This window comes from Falco rusticolus, chromosome 15 (assembly GCF_015220075.1).
Source record: "Falco rusticolus isolate bFalRus1 chromosome 15, bFalRus1.pri, whole genome shotgun sequence".
Lineage (NCBI taxonomy): Eukaryota > Metazoa > Chordata > Aves > Falconiformes > Falconidae > Falco > Falco rusticolus.
The window spans coordinates 10,885,007-10,905,101 of record NC_051201.1 but is presented as its reverse complement, the minus strand read 5'-3'; the positions used below and the strand labels follow the sequence as shown (position 1 = coordinate 10,905,101).

At 38.1% G+C, this 20,095-nt stretch overlaps 1 long non-coding RNA gene across 1 annotated transcript; it reads left to right on the top strand.

Annotated features, from left to right (window-relative positions):
- The first annotated feature begins 199 nt into the window (after positions 1-199).
- On the top strand, positions 200-16,838 carry LOC119157883. Its single transcript, XR_005107691.1, has 4 exons — positions 200-501; positions 12,183-12,402; positions 13,301-13,570; positions 15,548-16,838. It is a non-coding gene; the product is annotated as an uncharacterized LOC119157883 (long non-coding RNA).
- Positions 16,839-20,095: the final 3,257 nt, after the last annotated feature.

The window sequence follows — 20,095 nt, the reverse complement described above, 5'->3', positions numbered from 1 at the left end:
CCGGGCCAGGGGGCGGGCGGAGCCGCGAGTGACAGCGGGAAGGGGAAGGCGGGAGAGGGCGGGCGGCCGCCGGCGGAGGGCTGAGGGAAGGGCAGGGGGCGGTGGGCAGCGCGGCACCGGGGGTGCCCCGGGGCGGGGGTGATGGCGGGGTGAGGTGAGGTGAGGAGGGGGGCGGCGGGCTTGTCCCGGCGAGGGGATGACAGGGCCCGCCCGGGACGGGCCCCGGCTGCGAGGGGAGCGCGGGTGAGGGAGGGCCATGCAGAAGGAGAGGGGAGAAGGCAAGAAAAATCAATGGGCCAGTATGTTATAAGTGCTCGAAATCATGAGGTTTCGCATCACGTTGTGTTGCGGTCAGGTGCGGTGTCCTTCCGCGGCAGAGCGGTGTGTGATGGAGGTCCCCGTGGCACCTGCCAGGCACTGTGTGCCTCTCCCGCTCAGGATCGCTACTGGAGAAACTGCAGAAGTCAACACTGCTGTTAAATGGATTTATTTGGGAATTAGGTAAACCGCATAAAAATTATCTCAAATTGATCCCTTATTGTCATGGTGCTGCTGGCTTTGGGAATTGTTTGGAAAGAGGCCTGGTCTACGATGGCTTTGCTGTGCGAGTTTAAATGGGTTGGTTATTATTTCTCAGGCTTCATGCGTGTTTTGTAGAGAAAAGTTTGCTGTGCAATACATTGTATTTTCAAATCCTATTTCCCCAGAAATAGTCTTCTGTAAATCCTGTCTTTCCTAGTAGAAGGTGATTATATTTTATTTCCAAGGCTTATTTAGAATCTTACATTTTAAATGGAACAAACATTTAATAATGTGCAGAAATGTCTGGCAAAAAAACAAGGTAATGTGTAATACTAGGAGAGTAGTTAAAAGCTGTTGGAATACATGTAAGCAAAATTTTGTCTACAGGGCTAGGCATCCAATCATCTGGCTGTAATTCCCCCCCCCCCCCCCCCAAGAAAAAAACCCAAACCCACACACTTGGATATGATACTAATAAAGTGAAAATAACAGTAATTTCCACCAGTTTCAGTGCTGCTAATCAGAAAACTCTGTGGGAAGAAGTGAAATTGTCAATTTATCGGACACCTTCTAGCCACAAGCTAGAAATAGTCCTCAAGTAGCGTCTGCGGGGAGCTGCCTAGGAGCAATCTGTGGCTTTGTTTCCTTCTCCATAACAGATGGTTGCTGGCAGACAGGGCTTCTCATCAGTGCGTTTCCTCCGAACTTTTCTGATTCTTGCATGTTTACTAAGTATGTCTCTTCCTAGTAAATTTAGTTCTCAAATTAAGAGATACCTGGGAAATACTTGGAAAAACACCAGGGAACAGAAGGCTGTCATATTGTTGGCTCCTTCAAGAAAGGGGAGTGTTGGAGTATTCTTTGTACTGGAAGAGTGCAGTTAAGGGCTGGAGAAGGTACCGTTGTTGTTGCTTTTAACTAAATGTTAAATGAAATGCTGATTTTTAAAAAGATTAAAAAGACTAATGAGTTTTCAACAAGTTTTTGATTGGAAGGAAGTATAGGTATGAAGTGGAAAGACTGAGTGTAAAGGAAGTCAGAAGGAGCTGAAGAGGAGAGGAATGAGAAATTAAATTAGTGGGATGGATTTTCCTTCCTCCCAGGCCAGAATCTGAGGTTACACCTCAAAAGTAATCCAAAAAAGCCCACAAAATGCCACTGTTTTTTTGTTTTTGTGTTGTTTGGGGGATTTTTAATGAATGAAGAGAGAGAGAGATTAACACGCACAAACAGACATGTATTTCTAAGGATACTGGTACTTCCTATCTTTGGGAAGCAGGGTGGTGATTCTGGAGCTTTTCAGCTGCCAGCAGCCCTCCAGGAGCTCAAGTGTTGCTCTTGTGCTGAGGTTGTGTTTCTTAGCCAGCGCAGAGCAGTGCTGAGGACTGTTTTAGGAAGAAGCAATCCATTCAGGAGTTGCTAAGGCAAACATTACCACTCACACTTGAGTCTTGTTGCATGTGCAGCCCAGGCCTGTCCAAAAAGAAATCTAGAATCCCTGGTGAGCTATTGACCTTTTTCACCTGCAAACTGTTCTGCTCTCTGGAAACCACTCTGCTCTCAAAGCCACATACCTTGCAGTTCTGGGTCATAGAAGAGCATGATGTGGTGCTACATCATAACAATCTCCCGCCCTGATGAAAAGCTGGCAAATTATATTGCACTAGCTGATGGCCATCCACCAGAACTTTTCCTAATAGTGCTATGTGTTTTACCAACGTGCAGTTTTACCAAAACAGATCCCAAAACTACAAGAAGCCATGCTGACTAAAGCATGCTGTATTCACAGGCAGAGTTATTTTCTACAGACCTAGTCTTACAGTTCGATACAATGCATTGACCATGTTCCTTCACACTGTCAGGTGGTGCCCAAATCTGCGCCATATTTTGTTATCCTAGTGATTTAATTGCATTCAGTGGATCTGTGCAGAATTTGGTTCTGTCAACACTGATGGTTGAGTTACACATAATAAGCATATTTTTTTTAACACATAACTGTCTCTGAAGATCAGACACTTCATTTGAAATTTATTATAGATTAAGTTTATAGATTAAGAGCATAAAGGCACAGAAGACTGGTAAGAATCCTGGCCTTAAAGCTAATATGTTTTAACCAGATGGTGGGAATTTAAGACAGACTGAGAAATAAATAGGGAGTTCACACTTCTTAATATGAACAGGGTATGAAAACATTCAATTCGGCAGAAGTGCATAATAGCCAATGAATAATAAAGAGGAAACTCTTAAGGACTAGAAGATATGTAGTGTAGAAATCGATTCTGACATTGTACAGTAAGATTACTTTCTTGAATGCTTACAGTGATGTATTTCTACTGAATATCTGTTTCTATTTTGTGAATTCTAAATACTTTGAAAGATGGTAGTGTAATTAACTATTCTGAAAAATCATATGTAAATCAGCATAGAATAGATGTATTCAGTTATATTTATGATTTTTCTATTGATATTACATATGTGTGGTAAATGGTACCTATAGCAAACCTTACTTGCCAGTGGTTCCAAATAAGAATTGGGGACTGGGCAGCATAAAAATGCAATCACTGCTAAACTTAACTCAAATGCTTCCTGAATCATCTATTTAGGTATATGATGGAATAAAAAAAACTTTTGCTTTGAGTTATTTGTTCAGAAGTAGCAGGAGTGGGCTTGGACCAGTGGTTTGTAAATCTTCAGACATAAGGAGGCCTCAAATGTCATGGAGTTAGTCCTTCACAATTAGAGATCAGCATGCTTTTATGGTTGGAGTCAATGATCATAATGGTCTTTTCCAACTTAAATGTTTCTATGATTCTATGTGAAAAGTGCTTTCCAAGACCTCCATTGAATAGGAAGGGAAGGAAACCAGTGCACTGTTTAAACAAAATATTTAACAATGTTGTTTAGAGAGAGAGGAAACCAGCTTTGAAATTTATTATGAGTGCAACTTGATGTTGTGGGCTGTAAGAGGAAGAAATCATTAGCTTGGGGAAAAAAGCAGCACTGGCACAATAGTCCTGTGCAAATGTTAATAAGGATGTGCGTATCAGCAAGGTGTGGGGTAAGATTAGGAGGATGAATGTTAGTAATAAAATCCCTTGAGAGTGCATTGTCTTGTTAAAGGAAAAAGCTAATTTACAGGATGTTGTTGTTTCTGTTGATCAGGTAGAGATAGGTTTAGGAAAAGGAAATGCAGGTAAAACCAGGGTGATTTTGGAACACAGACTTGATCACTAATATCCTATTGTATCAGGAGTGATTTTCCCTTTGTGGTTACTAATTTCTGTGAATGCTGTAGTGATAATATGTTGAAGTAGAGGAGGAACAGCAGTAGTGTTGCATTAAATTTGGACCGTGTATTTGCAGTGGGAGGGTAAGAATGAAAATGCAGGTTTAGATCTAGATATGTTATACAGTTTGTACAGTATGTCACAGTCCTTGTGGCTTGTAGCCTAACTTGCTCTTGCTGTCTGAATGTTTGACAATGCAGGCATACACGTAGGCAAATAAGATTTCTAAAAATACATTTCACAAATCATCCATTCCAGCTGTCAGGATGAGAACAGTCCTTTTGTCCCGCAGCCTAGCACAACTAAAATTCTATTTCAGACAAGTGAAATTTAGTTATTTGCTGCCTGACAGGAAAACTGCTGACCTATGCTTTATACCTCTCAGTAAATCAGGTTGTGTCCAACCTGAGGCTTAAAATGAGAATTGGGCTTTTGCCCAGCTTCTTGGTAAACAGTACCAAATGGCAAAATAAATGTGTGGTTAGAGCCCCCAGCCTGCAGTTTGGAAAAATTCTTGCCCGTTACCTCCACAGGGCAAGTCTCATTTTGGAAAGAGTGAACATGGCTATATATGGCCACCTAAAAATAAAAATAGGGACAATCACTTTTTCTTGTCAGACAGATCAAAGATCCAGGTCACCTTAAAAAATCCTAGGCTGCAAGCCAATGATAGTGGCTATAGGGGGAAAAAAATATTTAAATTTATTTATTTATAAATCTCGTAATCCTACATGGATCGGTCCAGTTTTGATCGAAGTGAATGGAGACCATTGACTTCAATTAACGCTGGATGTGTCCCATGACCTTCTAGTTTATATATTTAGACTCCCTATATTAATCTTCTCTTCTACATGTCTGATGTCATCACCATTATTATAAGCAGAAATGGTCACTTGATTGACAGCAAATAACCTTTCAAAAAATTAGCCAACAAGTTAGAATGTTTTGTAAGAGTGACATATGATCATGACTGCCTGCAGTCCAGTTTTGTTTACAGACAGTGGAAAAATTTCAGATATTTCTAAGGTCAGCGTCCCTAGTCCAGAGATGAAGAAGATGTGTTTGTTTTTAAATTGCTGTCCTGCTTAAAAAAATGTCTTCCAGTTGTGCTGAAATGGAGGACTAGACTGAAATAAATTCTTTGCCTGTTGCGACCAGCTAGATGGGCACAGGAATGGAGTACTCCCAATTGCATGCACAAAATGGTCATTGGCATTCCATATTTTTGCTTTAAGAAGTCAACTACTTCAACATATGTATACTTTTTTTTTAAATGTCTGGTGATTCAGATGTCTGGGATCTCATTTTGCTTGTTTTCTTGAAAACTTTGACAAAAAGGAATCGGCTTGCAAAACCACAAAAATGTACTCAGCCAGCTGTGGTAAAATAGTTTGCATGGCCATCCAAATACGGGAGAAGTTCTTATATTTAAAACATTTATTCTGATGAGTTGCAAATTATTATGAATTCGTTATTATTCAGCCATGAGCAGTTGGCTTAGAACAGTTCAAAGTATGCAGCAAATATGGAGGTGTTGAGAGAATATTTGAGAGACAAAGAATTGTTGTTGACATTTTGTAATACTAGATCTTAGAAGATTTTTATGAAACAGATGTGCTGTAAATGTGTGAATGAAAACTAGACTAATTTTTTTATATTTTTTTTTACTCAGAAATAAATATGGCATTTAATTATAGTCCATTTTAAGGTTGTGACTAAGAGTAAAATGTAGTTCTGTAATTGACCTAACTTATTAATAAGATATTTAGGGCTTCTAATATAATCGAGTCTAAATACTATTCAAGAAGTGAAATAAAATCTAGAATTAATTCTGGAACATTTATAAGCAGGTATACTTCTACTAAATGTTTGAAATTAGAGGCTACCTGACAAATTACGTTTTGGTTTTTTGACTTGTACGACTGGTTGCATTAAGGTGTTATGTTGTTTCAGATAACGGAATTTGACTTTTTTAGTAAGTGTCTTACAGTGGACATATAATTCTTCTTTTAATAGTCTATTCTAAACATGTTACCATATGAATGGTGAATTTTAGATAATTATTTTAACCTATGTTTATATATATATATATATATACAAAAATTTACCTATGTTTATAAATATATATAAATATTTGAAGCAGTCTAGAAAGAAGCTGAAACAGTAGTTTTATAAAATGTCCACATGATAGTTCCTGCAACACAGGATTGTTGGAGTGGGACTGAAGTTCCTGCAACACAGGATTGTTGGAGTGGGACTGCACAGGGGACCAAATGCTATTGCATTGCCTTAGTTTCTGTTAGGGCACTGTAACAAAGGCAACTTAATTTCAACTGCCTTAGTGGTACTGTTACTACCTTTTGCCTACACAGATTATTTTGCATTGTGGAAAACTGCCAAATAAGAAGTAATTTTGTAATGGAGAACATGGAATTATGAAAGTAGGTTGAACAGAAGGATAAGAGAAACATGTAAGCCGATATCTCATGGTTTAAACTTTGCTAAATTACTTAGGAACATACGGAGAAGTGTAGTAGATAAAGCTGCGATCTGATGCAGGCATGACACATGAATGAACTAGTTGTTTCTCTAGAGTTTCTTAATTAATTACAGAAATATTCAAAGGTCCCGACTGGGATTGGGATTTAAGTAATCCACTTACAGGAAGGCGTTTCTCAGGAACAACAAAATATGAGACTGACAAAGCTTCCTTCGTAAATGACTCTTGCTAAAACTCTCAATATAGAGCCTGTTTTGGGTGTCCTATCCAAACCAGTCCAGGTCTCCTAGTGACATCATGAAACGTGAGATGTTTATGAACTAGACTTTGGCCACGATGGAGATTTGGCCACTTGTCTGTCCTGTGCTTTAGAAGATATTCAGGATGTTGACAGAGAAGAGTGGGACGTATCTACTAAAACTTGGCAGCCCAGTCTCATCTGTTTTTCCAAAGGACCAGTGCAGCTAGCAATGCTTGATTGGCTGAGTACCATTTTCCTCTGGCTCCAACAGGAAAGCCAGCATAGCTGACCTCAGTGGTTGGTCTCAGGTTCTTGATTTGTTTAGTCAGCTTCTAGTGCTTTCATACTTCCTTTGTAACTGCTGCCCAGAGTGTATTTGGTTTGCTTGCATTGTGGTCCACCACCTGGGGCTGGTTCTCCATGATAAATCTGACATCAGGTTTGAGCGGCTCACTCTCCTCATCACTAAAGCTGATGGTGCAGTGCCTGGTGATTCTTTCTTTGTTTGCTTACTTTTTAAACTTCCTCAGCCAAAATGGTATACAACTGGCTGTGTTATTAGGTGCAAATATCCTGCACAGCTGGACACATGCCAAGGATGCAGGAGCAGGTTTCACAGTGTTTACGGTTCACTTTACTGTTGTATTTTTCACAGCCCAGAAATTCCTTGGTATTCATTTGCTTGGAGTTTAAGGGCTACCAGAAGTTATTTCTCTAATTTTAGATCCTTCACCGTCTTCCAAATATGCTAGGGCATCTAAGGCAGACAGATGCCCTTTATGTCTGAGTGAGCCCATTAAAGGTGCTTTCTGCATCCCCTGTCTCAATTTCTACATCCTCCTTGTTTCAAGAGGCACATGCGAACCTCTTTACTGTTGGTTGGCTCCAAAGGTCCTGATTCATATGTCATTAATATAAATTGTGTATAGCTTTGTTGACATTGATAGTTGTGGTTCCCAGCTCTTTTGCATGACATCTAATCAATTGCATTATCATAAAAGGAAGAATAAAAAGCTACCTAGTCTGTATCAGACTATCAAATCACAGTTCTCGCTGGTGTGAGAGGCAGGAAACAAAACAGTCCCACAAGAATTGCACATACGTAGTGTGCAAGTGTGCAACTCGTGTGAGTTGTCATATCTGTCAGCGTGAGGGACCATGAGACAACAGCCCCGTGGCAGCAACTGTCTACTGAGGTTTGAGGGGAAGAAAGATTTTCACGTTTTGTGTGTGCACTGCTAAATAATTCAAAGAGTCAGATAAACAGTACCTACAGGTGCGTTACTGCTTTTATTTCACACTGATGAATCAAGATACTATAACCCACATAGATCCTTTTAGGCACACAACGTCAAGCCAACAGTTACTAAAAGATAATGGAGTAAGTAATACAGTCTGTAGGCCATACAAATTCTATATATCAGTTGTTTTCTGTTCTTTGATTTTGCATGTATTAGTTTTCTTTTGGAACCCCAAGAGTTAAGTGAGGAAATGATATGATATAGATCTTTCAAAGTAAAGCTTTGCTAGTGGCACTGAACATCAACACGCTGTATATATATCTATATCTATATATATATATATGTAAAGGATCTTTGTAACTCCAAGAGTTGGAAGATGAGGAAGCAATAAACAGTAGGACAGAGAGTATACTCCTTTTCCTTTTTAATGGGAGAATATTTCAGACATGGTGATGTAGTTGACATGCTCAGTTTAGCATAAAAGAAAAAGGAGAAGAAAAGAGATTGAAATGCATAGTTATATAGGAAATAAAAAGCCTAATTAGTAAGGGAACCTATTGCAAATTTATCACAATAAAGTAGCTTATGCTTAGCTTCCTCTAAGTAACGTAAATACATTGTGCCTTAATATGAAATAAAAGTAATATAGAACGATAAACCCATCATTTTTCATATTTAACTAATGCTAGGTGTAATCAGTTCATATCTAGCTCAAAGACAACCTTAAAACATGCCAAGAAATGCATATGTACATGCACAGGTACACACACATATTTGTCTTACCTTTAATTGTTACAACAGATATTGTGAGGAATAAATGAATTACCTGTTTTTACAAAGATTGATATGATAAAAATACACCGAGTTGATTTGTCATATTTACCTTTGTTTCTCACTATACCAAAAATGACAAATAGAAGACGGTAAATAAACTGCAGTAGCATCAAGGCTTATAAATAGCATTCTAAGTTGGGGACACAATGCAGATTAAATATTTTTTGTTCTGTACAAATCTGGAGACAATTATGTCCTGTCATAGAGATATCAGATAATAATCATAAAAGTAGTGAAAAAACTTCTATTATTGTGCTCTTAAATTAAAATGTACAACACACATCTATCCCCCAATCTGCTCAATATTGTTTTTAGAGAACAAATAATCTGGAGAGTTATTGAGGTAACATGATTTGCTATTTCCTGGAATAATTGTCCACAAGCATGTGAGCTTGACCCCTGTGCCAGCTAACAAACTCTATACTATGTACACAGGGTGATGGTTTCAGAAAAGTAGGATTTGGGGATTAGACACATTTGTCCCTGACAGGAGTTGCGTTTTTCTCTTCATATGGATAAAATAACATACTGACACTCTCTAGGGTTGCTAATTTTGGCTTTCTGATTGCAAGTTCCATGCAGCTTCATGTTTTGCTTTGTCTCACAGTTCTAGGAGTGGTGGTTTCCAGAGAAAATCAGACTCATAATACTTTGGGACACTCTCTGTCATGGTTTTTGTGCCTGTAGAATTGGCAAACCAGCACAGGACATAATAAGAATGAAGTCCAATCTGTAGTGGTTGTATACCATGTTTTTAAGAGTGTGTAATCATTTTTCTGAAAATACATAAACAGAAATCTTTGTAAAGCTAATTTCTCCAGTTGTACAACAGTTTACATATAATTTGGGGATTTCCAGCTATAACGACAGTAGCAGTAACAAAAGATATTTATAGCCTGATAGCTTTGGGTCATGTTTTTACTTAATGATTTTAAAAATCATGGTGCTGATCTTGCAGTGACATCCATTTACACATAGATCTTACTGAAGGCCCAGGACCTGCCAATAATACGTTTCCATTCTGTGTCTAATTGCACTGCCATTTTACAAAAAATAAATGTGGGCATTTGTTTCAAGGTCAGCAATTTATGAGTTAAGAATAATATTTGTAAATATCCTCCAAATAAAATTCAACAGGAATCTGAAAACCTCAAAAATGCAAAGATCTAGAGAGTTCTCTCCCTGCAAAGCCATATGGTAGCATGAAGGATGAGGTACAAAGTTGTATCTGTAATTTAAGAGCCTGCAATTGTTTGCATTGTAGTCATTTGTGCCCTCTGTATGATCATACCCTTTTAAATTCAAGGATCCTGATAATACACATAAGCAAAAAAATACAGGCAGGTATTTTAAACAGAACCTGTAGAAAGAACAACATTCACATGTAGATCTTTTTTAGAAGATTCAGTCTACAGAACTGGATTCTAAAGATACTGGCAAAAGAATCAGGCTCATCTGATACGCACGGGAAAAAATGTCAACCCGAAGGGTAGACATCTTCTAAAACAAAGTCTACATTACCAGAGAACTTCCTTGAACTGAAATAAGCTGCAAGATGAGCTGATTCCTTAAAATATTAATAGTAAATTTTGATGAGATATTCTCATATTGCTTTCACTGATGCAAATTCATTAAACTGCAGTGATAATAAATCTTGAGAGATTAAGTTTATAAATTAATATCAAGGGATTGGTTTTGGGTTTTTTTAACACCCCAAGATCTGTTTGGCATGTAGCTGAACAATCCTTTCTCTTTGCTGACAGCCTGGTTTACGTTACTGGATGATGTGCTGCTGTACACCAAATGGCATTGTCCAATTGAGTTTTATTTTTAGGCATCTTTGTAGCAGATGCAGACTGGCACATCACTGCTTACTCCAGTGGTGTGTGTTACATTCCCAGCAGGAGCCCCACTGAGAGGGGAGGAAGGAAACTAGTTGCAGAAATGATAGCAGTGCGAAGTACAAGTCTCAAAACTCTGCTTTAGTGGGTCAGCTGCCAAGAATTACATGTGAATGGTACTTTAAAGCTGTCTTTGCTTCCCACTGGGGACTTGACTTACAACTGAAAAATTGTACGTAGGGAATTTGCTAGGGCTTTGAATTAATATGCACATGACCAAAACAGTTAAAGTCACCTCCTATTTGATACTGCAAATTCCTAATCCTCAGACATGTATGCTATTCACTGCAGCAATGATGAACATTTAAAGTAGTAAGCATATTTTAAAGAATATATTCCGAGAGCTTGATTCCGCTGCTTTTAAGATGAGCAGCAATCTTTGTGTAAAACTTAACAGGAGTAGATCAGAGCCTATGACTGCAAAAAATTTATTTTTCTAGAAACCAAAGTAACTTAAATGTCTGTATTAAACCATTTCCACTGTGAAAAGTACTTTTAATCTGGAAGTACGTAGCATTTTCTCTAAATAGTATGCTTTAAGACCTTTCCTCTCTATAGTATAGTATATATGCAAAATAAGTACGATAGGTAATATTTCTATAATAATTACATGTAATTAAGATAATAATATTTAATTAATGCTAATATAATTAATAATAAATACAATAATTACCTGAAAAAGTAATAGTTATGGTAACTGACAGAATTCCACTACCATCAAAATTAATTTTCCATTGTTTTCAGCGGAACCCTTTTTTACCTAACTGATTGGCTCATCTTATAAAAACAAGAGACAGTGATGGCTGGATCACAGACCTGCAAACCAGGCTTGTGCAACAGTTTCCTCTATGAACTTGGCAAGTGCTTTTGATGTGACTGTGTCAAAAAGTAGACATAATTTAACAACTTTGCTATCCTTTTACCTGAAAAAGAAGCCTGTTTGCTTTCTTTTTAGGTAAGTGTTTTTCCTGCCAGTTTGTCTTATTAGCAGTTATGAAAGGGTGAGCTTCCTGGCCATTGCATCATTAGCAGAATTATTAATTGTGCTTCCTGCATTTCTATGCATTTTCATAGTGAAGTTAGGAATAGAAACTTTTAATATTAAATGGGCCAGGCTGACAACTAGTAAATAAATAGGTCATTACTGAAATTGTATATGTAATGTAATATAAAAATCAGAGGAGGCATCATTGCTGTTCTTCCAGTCACCTTTCAGAGTAAAAATCTAATTTCAGTTTCTCTGCCTGTAAAGGGAAAGAAATGCTTAATTGCAAGAGACTGGGTGACATTTATATGTAATATCTAAAAATATTTGAGAAGGAATTTACCTGTCAGTATTGATTAAAAAAAAAAAAAGGCAAAAAAAGCTTTCTGCATACAGTTGGCTTCCCAGAATACACAAAATGAATACGTGGGCTCAGAGCTGTTTTTGTGTACCCACTGGAACCTGGATAATTGCAAGCCATCATCATGCAGTCTTCCTGACCACACAGAAATCTCAGCTGCTTTTGAGAGGAGCAGCCCCACCATGCCCTCAGCCTCAGAGATCACTGCTGCTTGCTCTGTACATGTGGTACTGTTCTTGATGCTATATACCAAGCCAGATGGTGTGGCTTGAATAACAGTCTTCTGCTGTGTATGATGGTTTTTTGCCAGAGGTCTTCTGGAAAAGAGGAAGATCTTCGCATGGACACTAAACTGGAGTCCAAGGAAGCAATCTGATGCTCCATACTGTCATCTGCAGCCTGAAAACAACTATTGCATGGGGCCTGATTTTATTGCCATTGAAGTCAATGGTGTCTCAACATTTTCAGTTGCGTTCCTATATTAATGTCTGTGGCACAATTGGCAATTGACCAGGAAATTTTAGCCTCAGGTGAGACATACATATATGAAGTTATTTTGTACTATTCAAGTAAGTGTTCTTGACCACCATTAAAAGCTCTGATTTCTGTATTAGTGAACATTACTGAAAATTCATAGTTCTTTGCTCATTATTCAAAAGAATACCCTTGCTTTCTGTAGTAGTTGATATAACATAATGGTAAATTTTAAACTTATTTCCTGCCTTGTTAAAATCCATTGCGTATATAGGAACTGTACCCAAGAAGAAAGTGTTCCTATGCTACCAAAACAGATTTAAATCTGGTAGCCAGTAATTGTTTCATATAACAAAAAATAGCAGTCTTTGTTCGAAACAAAGCCTTTTAGAGACGTGGTGACTTGGTAGCTTTAGCAAAACAATAGTTAACTGAACAGGAGAGATTTTTTCTGTGCTGATATAAGTGATACAGTGTCGCAATTTGTAAATTCTGGAAACATATCTTCTACAAATAACTGTTAAAACAACTATACACCTCTCTCAAGTGTAGGATTCTGCTGTTTAGTTTGGCTTCCATGATCATATAAACAGTAGTACCTGTGCACCTCTCAAAAGAAATGCACAGTTTAACTACACATGCATCTTAGTGGAGACGAGAGACCCAAATGTGACAAAAAAAGAAATTGCTCTCATCTTATGCAGTTTGATTAAAGCTTTAGGCATAGAGCTTTTTAAATGACAAATGCTCAATGAAATAATATTATGTCTTTATACTCCAGAGCACTATTAATCTGAGGTTTCAGGACTTTAAGAAATGTTAATTAACTAGTTACCATTCATGTGAAGTGTTAGCATTACAGTCATTTTGTGGGCTGATAAGTGAAGCACAGAAATACTAGATTCTTCAGAAAAGATGAGACTGCGGTTCTCTTCCATGTGTATTCCCTATCAGGTATTTACAGAGATGTGAGCTGCTTATGCAGTAGTGATCTCCATGGATCTTCCATCAAGTTAGCCCAAAATGAGCTGGAACAATTTTGGGAGAGACTACAAACAACTTCAGTCATACCCAAAGCAGGATGTTAATGCAGCCTGAAGCTTTATGTTGGACACTTGGGAGGCCAAATATGACAGCTAAGAAGCCAAGCAGTGTTCTTAAGGGTTTGAAGCAGTTGCAGATTCAAGGAAGGAACAGAGACACTGTTGGCTGTTCTGCAGGAAGGTAAAGGTTTGCATCACTAATTTTTTTTTCTTATCCCTGCACCTCCCCCCACCCCACCCCCCCCCAAAAAAAAAAAAGATGCCTGCTATAGCTAGGGTAAATAACGTGCAAATTAGGAAGCCACTGTTAGGTCTATTGAAATGCATCTCTGCACAGGCTTGCTAAAATCTATTTGTGATTTCAGTATAGTTGAAGAATATGATCACCACGGAATAAGATTCACAATAGAATTTTTGCACAGTGTGGGTATAGGAATAGTTCAGCTATATACATTTAGCCTAATGTCTTGTTTCCAACAGAAGCCATCAGCAGAGGATTTGGAGGAAGGTGTAGAAGACCCATAGGCAATGAATAATCTGTTGTACATATTAGATTTCAACTTAATCTTAAATCTGTTTTGAAAGTTAAAAACATGAAGCATGAAGCTTTCATATACTTCCCACATTTTTTTCTCCAAAATCACTACTTTTGAGTATTACTGGTAACAATTTAACTGCTGAATCTCTTTTTGAATCTTGTGAAATTGTTGGTCTTGAGGATTTCCCTTAACAGTAAGTTCTGTAATACAATTACATAGAATCATAGAACCACAGAATGATTTAGGTTGGAAGGGACCTTAAAGATCATCTAGTTCAAGCCCCCCCTGCCATGGGCAGGGACACCTTCCACTAGATATGCTTGTATTATTATTGTTGTTATTTTTGCATTTCACAACATTCCTCTTGTTTTCCTGTTACAGGACAGCAAGAACTGAAATTCAAAGTCTACTTTTTCTGTAATATTGTGTAATTTTTATGGGTTTATGGGTTTTTTTTATTCACAGGCCTTTCAGGCCTGATTCATTTAAAGGGTAAAACCAAAACATCCTTCCATTGGCCTTTTCCCTGGCCCAGGTTATTCTTCTCATCCTTCTTTTAATTTCACCTGTAGTTTCCTTTCTTGAGATCTTTGCAGCCTGTACCATTACATTTCCTTCCAGATGAAGATACCAATATTGATTTCTCTAACATTCTTCATCTTATTATCACTGTTCTTATGCATCCCAACATTTTGTTCGCTTCCTTTGACCACAGCTAAACATGACCTCAGTCTGTTTTCTAAGCTGATGAACTTTTTCAGAATGGTCAGAATCTCTTCTTTCCTTCCATGGCACAATACTTTGTAGTTATCAAAACGGAGTTCTGCGTGCTATCAGTCTGCCCATATGATGCTATCTAATTGGGTTTTTCTTTTGAAATTCTTTCTAGTCCTCTTTAACCTGTCACCTACAGATTTTGCTGCTCCCTTTTCAGATCTTTGCTTTCTTTCCAGATCAGTAATGAATACATGAAATCATAGAGAACTATTATTTTACTTAGTAAAATTGCTAATTGTAATATAAAAAGCTCTAGTTTGACAATTTTTGTTTCTCTGAGAAAGTTAGCCCATTTCCTACCTGTGTTTTAAACTCTCATTGCCATTATCCATTTTAGAATGCCAAGTAATTAAAATATGGTGTCTTAATGCTCATTTATACTCTGGCTCCCTTTTCTATAGATGAAAAGCTATCTGTAATAGTAAGAAACTTACAGAAAATATTTCTATTATGGACCATGCCTCTGGCATAATTGGAATTTTTCTTCCCTATCATAGTACAATTTATATTCTTCGGTTGCCTGTGTTATGGGGGTTTTGGCCCACACAATTATTTCTTAATAGGAGAAAGATGCCGTATTTAAAAAAATATAATTTCAAACATTTGAAACTTGAGGTTTACATCTATATAAAAAAGAATTTGGTGCTTTGGACAAATCTCTAGTATTTTAAGGGAGACATCTTTCAAAAATGTAGATTATTAACAGACCGCCCCCTCGGTGAAACTACAGAATTTCCCTTTACCTTCAACGGGTGAAGAGACGGGCCACCACCGATAGCGTTCAAAAGCACTGCCCCTATGCGTAATCATCAAAACAATTTCTGTTCATAATTTTTTTCCAGAACGATTATGTTTATGTGACATCATTATGGAAGGAGTTCAAAACAAGGTAGTAACCATTTTGCAATTCCTTGTGAAGGACAGGGGGAAGACTGTAGAACCGCATACAGATACCGAATACTCAGTGCAGTATTGCCATCTGTTGGTAACTGCTTAGCAAAGCTGCAGAACTGCTACAAGGCCTTGGATGATGAACCACCACACCGACTTGCTGTATATTATTACTGTTTTCTGCTTCTAAAAGGCTGAGTTTCCTTGGCAGGGCATTTGCCCTGTACTGCTGCATTGCTGGGGAACTGACTGGACAAGACAGGGGGCCTATGGCTCCCAGCTCTGGCCCAGATTGTTCAGACCCTCTTCCACATCTGAAGCTACTACCCAGAGCAAAGTCTGTGAAGACCAGGCAAGTCTATAGCAAGAATATTTAAGAATCCCCCCCCGCCCCCATCCGAGGGAGAAAGGGAAGGGAATGGAATCGGCAAAATTCCTCTGTGTCAGTTTTAAAACCTGTAAAACCTGTGACAGATAAAAAGCATATTAAAAACACAGTTCTACTTTCTAGCCAAGAAGTGTTTGCATATCATGAATCTAATCAACGGCAATACTTTTTACTACAAAAAATATGGCGCAAGACCTGGAATCAGGCGTGTGGAGTTCCAGTTTCAGCGACTTATTAGGAAACCCTCAGAGAACCATGTAGAGGTTCACTTTTTCAACACTGCCAAGCTGAGATGCTCTGCAGCAATTTTCAGGAGTGCCAGGCATCTGTACAGTGGATTCAAGATCTGATACTTCTGCACAAGACCCATATCCATGTTTCCTAAATATGCACATTCCAAAATTTTTTGTTATTAATGAACCAAAAATCCTTATGAGGTCTATATGAGCCATACAATTACTACAATCAAACAATTACTACATACAGAAACTAATTCCAACAGGCAAGCGGGAGACAAAACTCCCAGTAGTGGTGGGAGCCTTAAACAAAGTAATCACCGCATGGGAATGCTGCAATTGACCATCAAGAAAGACTTAGAAAGTATTCTGAAAAGACAAGCCCAGGAACAAAAATGGCAGGGCAGAAAAACCATGGATATAATGGAGACATTGATTTTACAATACACTGTATGCACATACTACCTCATGGCCCAAAGGAAACGGGTAACTGCTGTTTTCTGTTCTGTTTATGACCTGTATTGCTTCTCCCTTTGCAAGTTTCCTCCGCTGTTGCAGATGCCAGGTACCCTTTCATTCCCTCAAATTCTGAAGTGATTCACTTAGCAAAGTTAAATTCAAAGCAATTTCTTCCTGTCTATCCTTAGCATAAAGTTTGCTCTTTCTGTGCCAGACCTGAAGAAGAGTTTGTATCTGACTACCACAGTCTGAATAAGAAGCCACCCCTTTCTTAAAAATTTAAATTAATATAAATTAAAAATAAATAGAAATATTTATTAGAAATACTTTAAAATATAGGTATAGACAGCTCAGATATTGCAGAATTAGTGCACTGATACAGTCAGTCCTGACAGATTGCTATGTGCTTTTTCCCTGAAGCCTGCTCCAGTCTTGTAAAAAGTACATTTATTTGCTGATTTGCGTGAGCCCTATTCCACCCAATTCACTGAAGTTAGTGTGCATTTAGGTTTCTCTCACTGCTGCAACCAAATGCAGATGGATGTTAAGCAGTCTGCAAATGTGACTCCTTTTTTGTACTTGAAACCTGGGACTAGATTTGAAAGTCTGACCCCATTTCTTATTATCAGTCTTCAGAAGAATCTATTCCACTACTTTCTCTGCAGCCACTCAAGTATTTTGTTTCATTAGTGGAAAATGAAAGCAGGATTCAAGACACTAGTTTTGCTTGCTTTCATATAATAAGTTAGTACAATGGATTTAAATGGAAGTGGAATTATATGTGAAAATTTTTTATCATGCCAGAAAATTTCAATTAGGGGAAATTAGCCACTTGGTTCTTTCTGATAAATTAATCATAAGAGATTATCTATTAAATGTGCCACTTAACCTTTCTGGCATAAGTGCCTGAGGCAGTAGTATTTAGGCTCTCCACATTCATTTGGAAATATTAATTTCTATGCAGCTGTCTTCCAAAATGGAATTTTCACTTGTCTTTTTTATAAGTAGGTCATTGTGCAGCTGTTGTTAATAGAGGCTGGCATTTGTAAAATGGTAAATCCACCATTGTACCCTATCGGTCACAAAATTGATCTCCATCAGTTACAGAATATCCTTTACTAAAATGCCCTTTCTCAGCCCCAAAGAGTGTCATCCCTTGCTATGATAGCCTTTGGCCTTTTTGGAATGGGAATGTGTTTCAGCTGGTTATTTTGCAAGACCTGAAGCACCACTATGTGCACACTACCTGTCTTCCATTAGTTTAAGGTTTTGCCTTGACTCTACGTTATCGCTTCCATTTGCATTAGAGCTGCCTTAAAATTAATCTTGAGGGAAATTGGTATGACAGCTATCAGCTGTCAAAGAAACAGCTGTCTCAGCTGCTGAACCTCCCAGGTCAAAATCCTCCTTCTACACTCTGCAATGAAATCAATTGGTCTTTTCAATGTAGACAAGGCCTTACTGTCCCCTGTAGTGGTCAGCTGTCGCACAGCTTATGGAGAGACAAGCAGCTCCTGGAACAGCTACAAACTTTATCCTGTGGTCTTTAAAAATCAGAATTAGGATGTTGGCCAGGCTGTCTTTCTCATATGTCATAAAATTTGCATAGCCTGAACTGTAGTTCTAGTTTGAACTTTAGAAATCTCCAAGGTGTGTATTCCCTGTATGTATCCTAGGGAACAAAGACAGGAAGTGAGAAAGTGCCACCAGAGGAGGAAGTCTAAGAACAGAAAATATGAATGGCAGATAATTTATAAACTGTAAGGTTAATGAAATGTGAGAAACATCTCAGAATCTTAGACTAAATGTTACACAAGAAAGTGAATGGAATTTACATTATATGAACAGCAAGCACATTAGTTACAGGTAACAAAATCAGCGTTTTAGAAAGTGGAACTGGTAGCAAGGCAGCGATGTTACAGTCACAGTCTGTGCGTACTGTAAACTAGAATTAATACTTTACTGAGTACTTTATTGATTACCTGAGCGTATACATTCTTGCACAAATACAATTAAGTATGAGAAGAATTGTAGATTTGGGATGTGATGCCAACAAAATCCTGCTGACTTTGATTCTGGGTCCGATAAACTTGAAGATCTTCAAGGTTTCAGATCTGGAGGATTTGGAGACAATGCAAAATAGTGCAAGAACTATGATAAAAAAAGACAAGGAAGGGGAAACAGAATTGAAGAGAGCTGTGTTGAAACTTGGACTGAGGCACAATTGGGCAGTTGTCCTGCATAAGGACATGAGATTCAAATTTCATACGAAAAGGAGTAATTACAAGATTCACAATTGCAAAATTGTGCAGAGCAGTAAAAAGCTACAGAGCTAGATGTGGTTCAGTAGTTTGGAAAGAAAGTGGAGAATTGAGGTGGCAGAAAAGAGAACTATAGTAATGAATGAGGATTTAAGAAAGGAATCCTCAAAAGACATTTTCGCAGGTCATGTAACAAGAGTGAAATCCTGAATGTGAAGAGAGTAACACCTCAGATACCACCCAAGTTTTACAGTGGGCAGGGCAAAGGCAGGACAGGGGAATCGCTGATTTTGAAATAATAAGAGCAGAAAATTAGAAGCAAAATTGAGACATCATCACCATTTAAGAAAACAACAGGATAGCTGGAAGGACCTGCAAGATAAGTGAATCTAAGTTTGTATGTGGCAGACACTTTGACTTGAAGCTAATTGGTGAAAAGAAGTGAAAGTGCTCTGAGAACAATTACTGCGGATAGCAGGAGAGAAACTCGGGAAGAATGTATGTAGGGGATCCCTGGATTTGGTAGGGATGTGGTGAGACCACTTTAATGAAATCCTGTTTGCCTTGATTTGAGAAACACCAGGCAGTTGGGTCAGGAGCATTTCATCGCTATCAAATGCTATCAGTAAGGTTAACATTTTAAAAAAGGATATTTGTTCTCTCCGTGTGACTAATATGAAATGTTTATTAAGCCAGAGAACTTTAATCCTGGGTTATAGTGTGACTGTGAACAGGAGCCTAGGATTATTGAGGGCTTTATCCTAAAGGCCTTGAAAAAGAAGGAAAATGTGTAAAGTTTACATGGCAGTGTGCAAGATGACCTAAGTGGCTTCTTAAAGACTTGCTAAGCACTTGCGTGCTTCTTTGTGGAATCAATCCATAGTCCAGTTGTTACCTGCCATTTCATTTTCCTCCCTTACCTGCAGGTATGCAGGGAACCGCAGCAGCGATGGATGGTCAGGTAGATCCAGGCACCGTGAGAGAAGCAGCTTTGGCTTGGAGATATTGCCCATACCTATGATTAGCAGGGATGAGTGTCCTCCAGAAACCTTAAAAAAATATATCAAGTAATCAATATTTATTTTGGTGAAGAAAAAGGTTTTTGCCTATTAAATTTATTTTAAGTCTGAAAAAGCAAACCTTAGAAACAGGCAA